Source organism: Mobula birostris, chromosome 5, assembly GCF_030028105.1.
Source record: "Mobula birostris isolate sMobBir1 chromosome 5, sMobBir1.hap1, whole genome shotgun sequence".
NCBI lineage: Eukaryota > Metazoa > Chordata > Chondrichthyes > Myliobatiformes > Myliobatidae > Mobula > Mobula birostris.
Window position 1 is genome coordinate 95,881,504 of NC_092374.1, and position 14,395 is coordinate 95,895,898.

Genomic DNA, 14,395 nt, shown 5'->3' on the forward strand with positions numbered 1-14,395 from the left:
CAATTAATTTACCAGCCGCTATGGCTTTGGGCTGGGCGAGGAAACAGCAGCACCTGGTGGTCAGGGGCGAGAACGTACAAACTGCTTACAGGCAGCGGTGGAAGTACGAGTGGACGTCACGTATGGTTCAGTACGCCTCGGTGTGATGCTACTGGCTCAGGAAAGAGCAGGGGGTGGGGGAGGCATTTACAAGCATGTTGCTGGGATTTGGGAGCCAAGATTTTTGGCAGAGTAGGGCATTACTCTTTAAGTGTAGGAGAGTGAGGAGTGACTTTGTAGGGCTATATAAAATCCTGAGGGGCACAGACAGGGTGAATGCATGCAGTCTTTCCCTCAGGGTAAGAGAATCAGGAACTAGAGGGCAGAGGTGAGAGGGAATCGATTTAGAAAAACACTACTTGAGGGTCAGCTTTTGGAAGGAAAGTGGTTAAGGTAATAGGTGGCACAGGAGCATAGTGGTTAGCACAATGTCAGCGACCCAGGTTCGATTCCTGCCACTGTCTGTACGCTCTCCCTGTGATCGCAGGGGTTTCCAGTTGCCTCTCACAGTCCAAAGGTGTACTGGCTAGAGGGTTCATTGTAAATTCTCCTGTGATTAAATTAGGATTAAATCAGGGGTTGCTGGGCGGCGCAGCTCGCAGAGCCTGTTCCAGACTGTCTCTCAATAAAATACACATTTAAAAGACAGCTACGTGGAGAAGGAAAAGAGACCAGCTTGGATGAGAGTGTAGGTGGGCATAGATGAGGTTTTGGTGCAGTTTGGCTCGCATTCTGCACCCCACCCCTACTCCTCAACTCTGTTGAGTCACTCTGCCCCCTCCTCCTCTCTCTCTGCTCCCCAACCCCCCCTCCCCCCTCCTCATGTGTCTCCGTGTCTCTCTCTCTCTCTCTCTCTCTTCCCCCGCCTCCGTCGACAGGAGCCGACGTGGCCAGGACGGCGGGTGGCTGTGGACACTCCTGGCCCACTCTCGCTCACTGCCCTGCTCCCTCTGCACAAGCAGTGCCGGCGCGGTCGTGCCTTGGTTTTAAAAGTGCGAGTGCCGGTACTAACCGCCGGCTAACACCAGCAGTCACGGGCCTCTCGGTCGAGAGACTGCCTGTGACTGGATCTCGATCCCTGGTATTCGTCCCTTCAGAGCCGAGCCTGCCTGCGACGGTCCTTCACCAGAGGAAGCTGGGACAAAAAGGTAGAAAATATCCACCCTTTCTCCATGCTGGAAATCCACGTAACACACACAAACTGCAGTAGGAACTCGGCAGGACGGGCAGCAACTGCGGAAGAACAAACAGTCGACGTTTCAGCCTGAGACCCTTCATCAGAGTCCCGATAAAATACTTACTATTTTAAACAAATGTGCAATGTTTATAATTTTTTTTTAAAAAAAGCGGAACACTGTAACAGTAACTGTATACATTTTGATAAAAGCCCTTTAAATAACACGAGAGCGGACTTCTCGCCGCCGGGAGGAGGCGCCTGGTCGGACGGGGATTTCCGCGAGTGTTTGGGGACGCCACGCCGCGAGGTGGGCACAGTGAATCCCTGCCCCGTGGAGATGGCCACGGAGCCAGACGGCGGCGGCGGAGTCACCGCGCAGCCGCCGGATGGAGCGCCGAGCGGGGCGGGATCCAGGACGTGCCTTAGCCGCCAGGGACGGAGGGGGTGGTGAATGGGCAGCGAGAGAACTGCAGTGGCGAATGGCTGGGAAAAAGCGCCTCACCCTGCCGGGGTAGTGAAGGGCGAAGTCAAAATGATCACCGTCTCATAGGACGTGAAATTCGTTGTTTCCCGACGGCACCGACAAAAGTAATATAATTAACATTTTATACTAACTTTATATACATTTGACGAAATTTGCTTTGCGGCGACAATACAGTACAGGGCTTCCGGCGACGACATAACAGGCCCACAAATTGGTGAGGCCCAACTTGGAGTCTTGTGTGCAGTTTTGGTCGCCTACCTACGGGAAAGATGTCAATGAAGTTTAAAGAGTACAGAGGAAATTTACGAGGACGCTGCCGGGACTGGAGGACCCGAGTTAGATAAGATTGAATTGGTTTGAACTTTATTCCCTGGAACGGAGGACAATGAGGGGAGATTTACTTTACTTTATTGTCGCCACAGAATTATGAGGGGTATCGACAGGGTAAATGCAAGCAGGGTTTTTTTCCTCTGAGGTCGGGTGGGACGACAACCAGGGGTCATGTGATAAGGGTGAAAGGTGAAATGTTTAAGGAGAACGTGAGGGGAAAGTGCTTGAGAGTGTGGAACGAGCTGCCAGCACAAGTGGTGCATGCGAGCTGGATTTCAACGTCGAACAGAAGTTTGGATGGGAGGGATATAGAAAATCGGTGCAGGAGTAGGCCATTCGGCCCTTCGAGCCTGCACCGCCATTTATTATGATCATGGCTGATCATCCAACTCAGAACCCCGCCCCAGCCTTCCCTCCATACCCCCTGACCCCCGTAGCCACAAGGGCCATATCTAACTCCCTCTTAAATATAGCCAATGAACTGGCCTCAACTGTTTCCTGTGGCAGAGAATTCCACAGATTCACCACTCTCTGTGTGAAGAAGTTTTTCCTAATCTTGGTCCTAAAAGGCTTCCCCTCTATCCTCAAACTGTGACCCTTCGTTCTGGACTTCCCCAACATCGGGAACAATCTTCCTGCATCTAGCCTGTCCAATCCCTTTAGGATCTTATACGTTTCAATCAGATCCCCCCTCAATCTTCTAAATTCCAACGAGTACAAGCCCAGTTCATCCAGTCTTTCTTCATATGAAAGTCCTGCCATCCCAGGAATCAATCTGGTGAACCTTCTCTGTACTCCCTCTATGGCAAGGATGTCTTTCCTCAGATTAGGGGACCAAAACTGCACACAATACTCCAGGTGTGGTCTCACCAAGGCCTTGTACAACTGCAGTGGTACCTCCCTGCTCCTGTACTCAAATCCTCTCGCTATAAATGCCAGCATACCATTCGCCTTTTTCACCGCCTGCTGTACCTGCATGCCCACTTTCAATGACTGGTGTATAATGACACCCAGGTCTCGTCGCACCTCCCCTTTTCCTAATCGGCCACCATTCAGATAATAATCTGTTTTCCTATTTTTGCCACCAAAGTGGATAACTTCACATTTATCCACATTAAATTGCATCTGCCATGAATTTGCCCACTCACCCAACCTATCCAAGTCACCCTGCATCCTCTTAGCATCCTCCTTACAGCTAACACTGCCACCCAGCTTCGTGTCATCTGCAAACTTGGAGATGCTGCATTTAATTCCCTCATCCAAGTCATTAATTTATATTGTAAACAACTGGGGTCCCAGCACTGAGCCTTGCGGTACCCCACTAGTCACCACCTGCCATTCTGAAAAGGTCCCGTTTATTCCCACTCTTTGCTTCCTGTCTGCTAACCAACTCTCCACCCACACCAATACCTTACCCCCAATACCGTGTGCTTTAAGTTTGCACACTAATCTCCTGTGTGGGACCTTGTCAAAAGCCTTCTGAAAATCCAAATATACCACATCCACTGGTTCTCCCCTATCCACTCTACTAGTTACATCCTCAAAAAATTCTATGAGATTCGTCAGACATGATTTTCCTTTCACAAATCCATGCTGACTTTGTCCGATCATTTCACCGCTTTCCAAATGTGCTGTTATCACATCTTTGATAACTGACTCCAGCAGTTTCCCCACTGTGGAAGGCTGTGGTCCCGGTGCAGGTTGATGAAAATATGCCGTTTAAATGGTTTTCAGTACGGACTAGATGGGCTGAAGGGCCTGTTTCTGTTCTGTTCTTTTCTGTGACTCTATGAGAGCTTATTAACCCTAATTCATTCATCTTCGGAACGTGTGATGAAACCCGAGCACCCCGGGGTGGGGGGGAGGGACCCAACGTGCGGTCACAGGGAGACCGTGCAAACCCCGTACAGACGATGGCAGAATTGAGCCCGGGTCACTGGCGCTCTAATAATGTTACACTAACCGCTACTCTGAGGATGCAACGCTTCACAGATTTGCGTGTCATACTTGCGCAGGGGACACACCAGTCTTCTCAGTATGGTAGTAACAGTCAAAACAATGCTGGAACTCAGCAGGTCAGGCACCATCTATGGAAATGAACAGACAGTCGACATCCTGGGCCGGGGCCCTTCATCAGGACTGGAAAGGAAGTGATGAGAAGCCAGAGTAAGGAGGTGTGGGGAGGGGAGGAAGAAGTACAAGGTAGTAGGTGATGGGTGAAACCGGGAGAGGGGGAGGGAGAAATAAACAGCTGGAAAACGACTGGTGAAAGAGATAAAGGGGGAATCTGATAGGAGAGGGTCGACGACCATGGAAAACAGGGAAGGGTGAGGAGAACCAGAGGGAGCTGATGGGCAGGTGGGAGATAAGGTGAGAGAGGGAAATGGGAATGGGGAATGGTGAAGGGGGGCACCAGGAGATCCCACTTTTTCTGGCGGACGGAGTGTAGATGCTTGGCAAAGCAGTCTCCCAATCTGCATCTCACTGATATAGGGGAGGCCGCACTATGAGCACCGGTTACAGTGGATGATCCCAGCAGACCTACAGGTGAAGTGTCACCTCACCTGTAAGGACTGTTTGGGGCTCTGAATGGTCTCTGTTGTTCTAGTTTTAGTTCGTACTCAGCAGGTTGGGCAGCAGCTGTGGAGAGAGAAACAGCTGAGATTTCAGATTTTAGGATTCTCCCTTGGAATTGAGAAAGAGGTTCCCTTAAGCAGCGGGGGAGGGAGGGATTATAACGCTTTGGATAAGTGACACTGTGGCAGGAGGGCAGGCGTCACTTTAGATTCGCAATTTGCATGCCTAGCCCCGCCCACTGCAGAAGGAACTTGTGCTCTGAATCTGAACCCTCGGTCTGTCTTCCTCCTTGGATTGCAAACTCCTACCTAGCACCTCTGGTGTTTAGGTATCGAAGGCCTCTCAGCCACAGTGTAGCTCAACCGAACCAGTAAAATTCCTCCCTCCCACCGACTGCCCTCCTCACCTCCAATGTTCGCAAATCCAAATGTTTAAGCTATTCAGCCATGAACCTCCCACCAAACGTCTCACACCACCCCCCCCCCGCTTTCCGCAAGTATGTCTCCCTCTGCAATTCCCTCGTCCATTCTTCTCTCCCCACTGATCTCCCTGCAAGCGGCCAAAGTATTACACCTGGCCATTCACCTCCTTTCAGGGCTCCAAACAGTCCTTCCAGGTGAGGTAACTCTTCACCTGCAGATCTGCTGGGGTTGTCTATTGTACCCGATACTCCCGATGCGGACCGAGAATGGGGGGTGGAGGGGTTGATTCGTCGAGCACCTCTGCTCCATCCGCCAGAAGTGGAATTTCTCAGTGGCCAAACATTTTAATTCCAAATCCCATCCCTGTTCCGACCTCCTTCCCTTGCTCCTGTGGTCCACTCTCCTCTCCAGTCAGATTTCTTCCTCTCCAGCCCTTGACCTTTCCCACTCACCTGGCTTCACCTGTCACTGTCTGCCTGGTCTCCCTTCCCTTCCCTTCCTTCACCTTTTTATTCTGGCATGTTCTCCCTTCCTTTCCAGTCCTGAAAAAGGATCTCGGCCCAAAATGTTCATTTCTCAGCTGCCTGACCTGCTGAGTTCCTCCAGCATTTTGTATGTGTTCCTTTGGATTTGCAGCATCTGCAGAATCTCTTGTGTTTAAAATTTAAACCATTACTTCTTGCAAAGCTAAAATATTAAATACAAGAGTTATTTGTAAATGGTGGAGAAAGAACATAAAACAGTACAGCATAGTACAGACCCTGAAGCCCATGATGTTACGCCCAGCTTTTAACCTGAGCTCAAATTCAAGTTTATTTTCATTCAGTCATAAACTGTACGACTCTCTTGTTGCACTGTTACAGATTGTTAAGTATGATATTCTGGCCATCACTGAATCGTGGCCGAAAGACGGTTGTAGTTGGGAGCTTAAGGTCCAAGGTTACACATTATATCGGAGGGATAGGAAGGTAGGCTGAGGGGGTGGTGTTGCTCTACTGGTAAAGAGTGGCATCAAATCAGTAGAAAGATGTGGCACAGGACCAGAAGATATTGAATCCTTGTGGGTTGAGTTAAGAAACTGCAAGGGTAAAAGGACATTGATGGAAGTTATATACAGGCCTCCCAACAGTGGCTGGGATGTGGACCACAGATTAGCACAGTTTGCCTTGCCTCACAAACGTGTGGAAATTCTTCTAGGAAATTACAAATAGGATAGCTAAAGGGGATGCAATGAATGTTGTATATTTGGACTTACAGAAGGCCTTTAACAAGGTGCCACACTTAAGGCTGTTTACCAAGTTAAGAGTCCATAGTATTACATAGCTAGAGCATTGGCTGATTGGTAGGAGGGGGCAAGTAGGGATAAAATGATCGTTTTCTGGTTGGCTGCCAGTGACTAGTGGTGTTCTACAGGGGTCGGTGTTGGTACTCCTTTTTATGCTGTTTTTCAATGGTTTAGATGATGGAATAGATGGCTACGTTGCCAAGTTTGCAGATGATATGAAGATTGGTGGGGGGCAGGCAGTGTTAAGGAAACAGGTAGACTGCAGAAGGACAGACAGATTTGAAGAATGGCAAGAGAGTGACAAATGAAATACAATGTTGGAAAATGCATGGTCATGAACTTTAGTAGAAGAAATAAATATGCAGACTTTTTTCTAAATGAGGAGAAAATCCAAAAATCTGAGATGTAAAGGGACTTGGGAGTCCCAAGGTTAACTTGTAGGTAGAGTCTGTGCTGAGGAAGGCAAATGCAATGTTAGCATTCATTTCAAGAGTCTAGAATACAAAAGCAGGATTGTGATGCGGAGGCTTTATAAGGCATTGGTTAGGCCCCACCTTGAGTATTGTGAATAGTTTTGGGTTCCTCATCTAAGAAAAGATGTACTGGCATTGGGGAGGGTCCAGAGGAGGTTCACAAGGATGATTCTGGGAATGAAAGGGTTGTCATACGAGGAACGTTTGATGGCTCTGAGTTTGTACTCACTGGAATTTAGAAGGATGAAGGGGGATCTCACTGAAACCTTTCGAATGTTGAAAGGCCCAGACAGAGTAGATGTGGAAAGAATGTTTCCCATGGTGGGGAACTCCAGGACAAGAGGGTACAGCCTCAGGATAGAGGGGCGTCCATTTAAAACAGAGGTGCAGAGAAAGTTCTTTGGCCAGAGGGTCGTGAATTTTGGAATTTATTACTACAGGCAGCTGTGGAGGCCAGGTCGTTGGGTGTATTTAAGGCAGAACTTGATAGATTCTTGATTGGACTTGGAATCAAACGTTATGGGGAGAAGACCGGAGAGTAGTCTGAGGAGAGGAAAAAAGGATCGGCCATGATTGAATGGAGGAGCAAACTCGATGGGCCTAATGGTTTAATTCTACTCCTATGTCTGGTCTTATATGACACTGTGTTCTTCTGGGATCGAGGTTCAAGGTACAGTATTAACAGTCACACACAGCACATATAGTTACAATAGCACATACACTGTACATCATACAGTCAAAAAAAAAGAAAATTATTCAATCTAACTCGTCCCTCCTACGTAGCCCTCCATTTTCTGATCATCCACGTGCCTAAGAGTCTCCTACATGTCCCTAATGTATCTGCCTCCACCACCACTCCTGTGAGCACCTTCCACACACCCACCTCTCTGTGTAAAAAAATTACCTCCCCCCCATCCCCATACTTCCTTGAATCAATTAAATTATGCCCCCTTATATTAGCTATTTCCACCATGGGAAAAATTCTCTGCCTGTCCACTCTATCTACATCGCTTATCGTCTTGTACACCTCTATCAAGTCACCCCTCATCTTTCTTCACTCCAAAGAGAAAAGCCCTAGCTCACTCAACCTATCAGAAGAATTGCTCTCTAATCCTGGTAAATCTCCTCTGCACCCTCTCGAAAGCTTCCACATCCTTCCTATAAGCTTGCGATCAGAACTGAACACCATACTCCAAGGGTGATCTAACCAGAGTTTTATGGAGCTGCAGCTATTGAACTCAATCCTCTGAGTAACAACGGCTAACACACCATATTCCTTTTTTAGCCACCCTATCAACTTGCGTAGCAACTTTGAGGGATCTATGAATGTGGACCCCAGGATCCTTCTGTTTCTTCACACTGTAATGAAGCATTCCATTAACCTTGTGCTCTGCGGTCAAGTTCGACCTTCCAAGGTGAATCACTTCACACTTTTCCAGATTGAACTCCATCCGCCACCACTCAACCCATTTCTGCATCATAACAATGTTCTGTTACAACTTTCGATACCCTTCTACATATCCATAACTCCACCAACCTTTGTGTTATCTGCAAACTCACTAACTCACCCTTCCATGTCCTCATCCAAATAATTCATAAAAACACAAAGAGCAGGGTCCCAGAACAGATCCCTGTGGAATGCCTCTGGTCACTGACCTCCATGCAGAATACTCTCTATCTACAACCTCTGTCTTAAGTGTGGGCAAGACAATTCTGAATCCATGCAGCCAAGTTTCCCTGGATCCTATGCCTTCTGACTTTCAGAATGAGCTTACCACAGGGAACCTTTTCAAACACCTTACTAAAATCCTTATACGCCAACATACACAAAATGCTAGAGGAAATGAACAGATTAGGATGGGATTTTTTGCACAATATGTCTCCTTTTACACGTTGGTTGTTTGTCCATCTTTATTCATGTAAACCTACTTACCCACTGCCTGTTACACCGCTGGTAATTAAGGCAGCAGTGAAGCTCATCCATCTGTTCAGGACTTCCTTCATCATGTCAGTAGCTTCCTCTCTGTTCTCACCACTGTCAGTCCTGCAATTCCTGGGTGAAGATTCAGGAATACGGTCTCACTCAGATGTGTGAAGATCCTTCAGTGCTGTTTCCGTAAAAGTTTTGTTTCAGCAGTCAGGGTTGTTACCCTGAGCTGAACCCTTGAACCTAGAGGACCGGTGGACCACTAGCCTTTGACCTGTTTGGCATGGGTGACCCTATCAAGAGCCAAAGCATAAATCCCTGACTCCAGCCAACATAGTTCTCCGAGTGATTGAGGCAGGCAAGCCTCCAAACCTCGGCAAGGTCGCGGTCCTCTTGCAGGTTTACTTATGCATAGTTTCCAGTAAATACCTGCAAGGAAATGAATCTCATTAGTATATAGTATCATATGAGTTCAATGAAAATAAATTTTACCTTGTACACTTTGGGCTGAGTCGCTTCACCAGGACCCTGACTGACTTCATCATAGTCCTGGTGAAAGGTCTCAGCACCAAGATTCATCAGCTGCTTATTCCCTCTATAGAAACTGTCTGACCCGAGCTAAAATATTAACTATTACAGTCTCTGTATAGCCAAAAGATCGACTACCATGGTCTCTGAAAAGCTAAAATATTAACTAATTTTCTATTCAAATGTACAATGTTTTTAAAACAGCAACCACCGCCCCTGGGTCAGAGAGGTTCCTGCTCCCCATCTCCGTCCACACTAACCCCTGGGTCAGACTGGGTTCCTTTTCCCCTTCCCTGTCCACATTGCCCCTGGGTCAGAGGGGGTTCCTGCTCCCAATCCCCATCTACTGACACCTGGATTGACAAGAGTTCCTGCTCCTCGTCCCAGTCCACTGATCCCTGGGTCAGAGAATTTTCCTCTTCCCCATCATTGTCCAGTGATTCCTAGGATAGAGGTGGTTCCTGTTCCCTATCTCTGACAACAGACCTCTGGGTTGGAGAGGGTTCCTGCTCCCCATCCAAACTGACCCCTAGGTCAGGGATGGTTCCTTCTTCCCATTTCCACCCACTCTTTCCTGGATCAGAGAGAGTTCCTGTTCCTCCTCCCTGTCCACTGACACCTGGGTCAGAGATGGTTCCTCTTCCCCTTCTCTACCTACGAACCCCTGGGTCAGAGAGTTCCTGTTCCCCATCACTGTCCACTGACTCCCGGGTCAGAAAGGGTTCCTGTTCCCTATCACTGTCTGCTGACTCCCGGGTCAGAAAGGGTTCCTGTTCCCCATCACTCTCCACTGACCCCTGGATCCGAGAGGGTTCCTGCTCTGATTCACTGTCCCAGACTTTGAAACATAGAAATATAGAAAACCTACAGCACAATGCTGTGCCAAACATGTCCTTACTTTAGAAATTACCTAGGGTTACCCATAATGCTCTGTTTTTCTAAGCTCCATGTACCTATCCAAGAGTCTCTTAAAAGACCCTATTCTATCCACCTCCACCACTGTTGCTGGGAGCCCTTTCCATGCACTCACCACTCTCTGCATAAAGAACTTAACCCTGATATCTCCTCTGTACCTACTTCTAAGCACCTTAAAACTGTGCCCTCTCATGTTAGCCATTTCAGCCCTGGGGAAAAGCTTCTGACGATCCATACGATCAATGCCTCTCATCATTTTATACACCTCTATCTGGTCACCTCTCATCCTCCATCACTCCAAAGAGAAAAGGCTGAGTTCACTCAACCTATTCTCATAAGGCATGCTCCCCAATCCAGGCAACATCCTTGTAAATCTCCTCTGCACCCTTTCTATGGTTTAAACATCCTTCCTATAGTGAGGCGACCAGAACTGAGCACAATACTTCAAGTGGGGTCTGACCAGGGTCCTATATAGCTGCAACATTACCTCTCGGCTTTTAAACTCAATCTCACGATTGATGAAGGCCAATGCACCGTATACCTTCTTAATCAAAGAGTAAACCTGCGTAGTAGATTTGAGTGTCCTATGGACTCAGACCCCAAGATCCCTCTGATCCTCCACACTGCCAAGAATCTTACCATAATTGCCATATTCTGCCATCTAACTCGACCTACCGAAATGAATCACCTCACACTTATCTGGGTTGAACGCCATCTACCACTTCTCAACCCAGTTTTGCATCCTATCAATGACCTCTGACAACCCTCCACACTATCCACAACACCCCCAACCTTTGTGTCATCAGTAAATTTACTAACCCATCCCTCCACTTCCTCATCAGGTCATTTATAAAAATCACAAAGAGTAGGGGTCCCAGAACAGATCCCTGAGGCGCAGCACTAGTGACCGACCTTCATGCAGAATATGACCCATCTACAACCACTCTTTGCCTTCTGTGGGCAAGCCAGTTCCGGATCCACAAAGCAATGTCCCCTTGGATCCCATGCCTCCTTACTTTCTCAATAAGTCTTGCATGGGATACCTGATCAAATGCCTTGCTGAAATCCATATACACTACATCTACGGCTCTATGTTCATCAATGCGTTTAGTCACATCCTCAAAAAATTCAATCAAGCTCGTAAGGCACACCCTGTCTTTGACAAAGCCATGCTGACTATTCCTGATCATATTCTGCCTCTCCAAATGTTCGTACATCCTGCCTCTCAGGATCTTCTCCATCAACCTACCAACCACTGAAGTAAGACTCACTGGTCTGTAATTGCCAGGGCTATCTCTACTCCCTTTCTTGAATAAGGGAACAACATCCACAACCCTCCAATCCTCCGGAATCTTTCCCGTCCTGTATGGTGATGCAAAGATCATTGCCAGAAGCTCCCCAATCTCCTCTCTCGCTTCTCACAGTAGCCTGGGATACATCCCATCTGGTCCCGGTGACATATCCAACTTGATGCTTTCCAAAAGCTCCAGCACATCCTCTTCATTAATATTTACATGCTCAAGCTTTTCAGTCTGCTGCAAGTCATCGCTACAATCCCCAAGATCCTTTTCCGTAGTGAATACTGTACCAAAGTATTCATTAAGTACCTCTGCCATCTCCTCCACTTCCATACACACTTTTACACTGTCACACTTGATTGGGCCTATTCTCTCACGTCTTATCCTCTTGCTCTTCACAAACTTGTAGAATGCCTTGGGATTTTTCTTAATCCTGTCTGCCAAGGCTTTCTCATGGCCCCTTCTGGCTCTCCTAATTTCATTCTTAAGCTCCTTCCTGCTAGTCTTATAATCGTCTAGATCTCTATCATTACCTAGTTTTTTGATCCTTTCGTAAGCTCTTCTTTTCATCTTGACTAGATTTACAACAGCCCTTGTACACCACGGTTCCTGTACCCTACCATCCTTTCCCTGTCTCATTGGAACGTATCTACACAGAATCAGGTTCTGACCAGGTTCATTTCCCAATACCAGATCAAGTACAGTCTCTCCTCTTGTTGGCTTATCTACATATTGTTTGAAGAAACCTTCCGGAACACACCTCACAAACTCCACACCACTTAAACCCCTTGCTCTAGGGAGATACCAATCAATATTTGAGAAATTAAAATCTCCCACCACGACAACCCTGTTATTATTACACCTTTCCAGAATCTGTCTCCCTATCTGCTCCTCGATGTCCCTGTTACTATTGAGTGGTCTATAAAAAAACACCCAGCTGTGTACTTAGATCTGTTGATGCCTCTGGACACATCTTCAGTGATGTTCCTGGAATCATCGGGTGTTTTGGATCTTTCAACATCATACAACCTCCTCCAGGTGACCCAGCCGGGGCTGATCAGACCCCAGCTTGTGTCCAGATGGCTAGCTACTTATGACTCTGTGGCTCCCCTCTTTTGAGCCACAGCCATCTTGAGGCCCTCTCTGCCGCATCGGTGGTACTGCGGATGGCTCTCCTCTTCCTCTCTCCCTCGATGCCCAAAATGCTGAAGGCTCTAACTAAAGAATGGGCTACAAATCCCCTACAACCAACCTCCAGTGGGAGACACCTCGCTCTCCATCCAGCCTGCTGACAGTTGCTGACCAGTCCTGCATACTTGGAGATCTTCCTTTCAAAGGCCTCCTCCAAGCTATCTTCCCATGGGACTGTCAGCTCCAGCAGCACCACTTGCTTAGTAGACTCAGACACTAGGACAATGTCTGGTCGCAGGGTGGTGGCTGCGATATGGTTGGGGAACTTCAGCTGCCATTCGAGGTTCACCAACAGCTGCCAGTCCCTTACAGAGGTCAGAATGCCTGCAGATGTTCTTTTGGCAGGTATTGGCTGTTCCCCAGCTCTGACAAAGGCAATGGTCTGCTTGGAGGGTCGGGACCGCTTCGCCCACTCAACTCCTGAGCTGATGGCTTCAGCGATGGTCATGCTGATTTTGTCAGCGATGGTCATGACCTGATCATGCCTCTGTCGGTACCGTCCCTCACCAAGTGCCCTTGCGCATCCGCTGAGGATGTGCTCCAGGGTTCCTCGCTTGGAGCACAGTGGGCATGCAGATGACTCTGCCTTGCCCCATGTGGCTCAGCTTTCCAAAAATCAGCCCAGGTCACGTTCCTCTTCTCCCATTTTGTCCAAGCTCCCTGTTGCTTCATTCCCACCGCCTTGCAGGCTCTCGTCTCCTCCACTACTGCTCTCACCTCGTCCTGAACTAGATGACGCCTTTGCTTCCCTCTGGTGTCCATTTGGGGAGTTGGAAAGGATCCTAGCCCAGCTCGGCTTCGTGTGACCACTCCCACCAGCCTCCTGTGATGCAGCCTCGCCTCTGCCTCCTGAACAGCTTTCTCTGCCCTCCACTTCCTGCCAGTACTTACTTGGATCCCTGCTCTAGCCACCTTCAGGTCACTTGAGTCCCTATACTGTATCATTTCTCTGGCTCTTGTTACCTTGAATTCTTCCTCCAAAGATTTGAACGGCAGTTGCAGTTTGTTGTGGAGTCCATAGAGTGCGATGCTGCTCAGGCTCTTTGGCAGCCCCAGCCATCTCCTGAGGTGGTTGCTAACCCTCCTCTCTAAGGTTTCGACTGTCAAGATCGGAACTGCATAGACAAGGAGGGGCACAGGATTCTGGGAAGAATGCCATGCTGATACACCCAGGCTTTAAACTTCCTAGGTAGGCCAGACTTGTCCACAGATTTCAGCCAGCCATCCAACTCGGTGCAGGTTGCCTGAATGGATGTTGTGTCCCTTAAAGAGCTGTCAAAAACTTTGCCTAAGCTCTTGACTGGCTTTTCTGTGATGGTTGGGATGGCTGTGCCTGCAATGCTGAACCGGAACTTGTTCCCCACCTTCCCTTTCCTCAGCACCATCGATCTTGATTTGGCAGGTTTGAAACACATCCGGGCCCACTTCACCAGCTTTTCGAGCCCTTGCAGAATCCACTGGCAGCCTGGGACTGATTCTGTGGTGACTGTGAGGTCATCCATGAATGCCCTGATAGGTGGTTGCCGTTGAGTGGAATTCATTCTGGGCCCTCTGCACTCTGGTTCAGCAGACAGTGACACTGTTCTCTCTAACCATGAAGAGATAGTGCACCCAGTGATGATGCTGATCTCCAGTAGAGTTATTGACCCCTTCCTATTCCTAACTTCCACCCACATGGACTCCGTAGACAATCCCTCCATGACTTCCTCCTTTTACTGCAGCCGTGACACTATCTCTAATCAGCAGTGC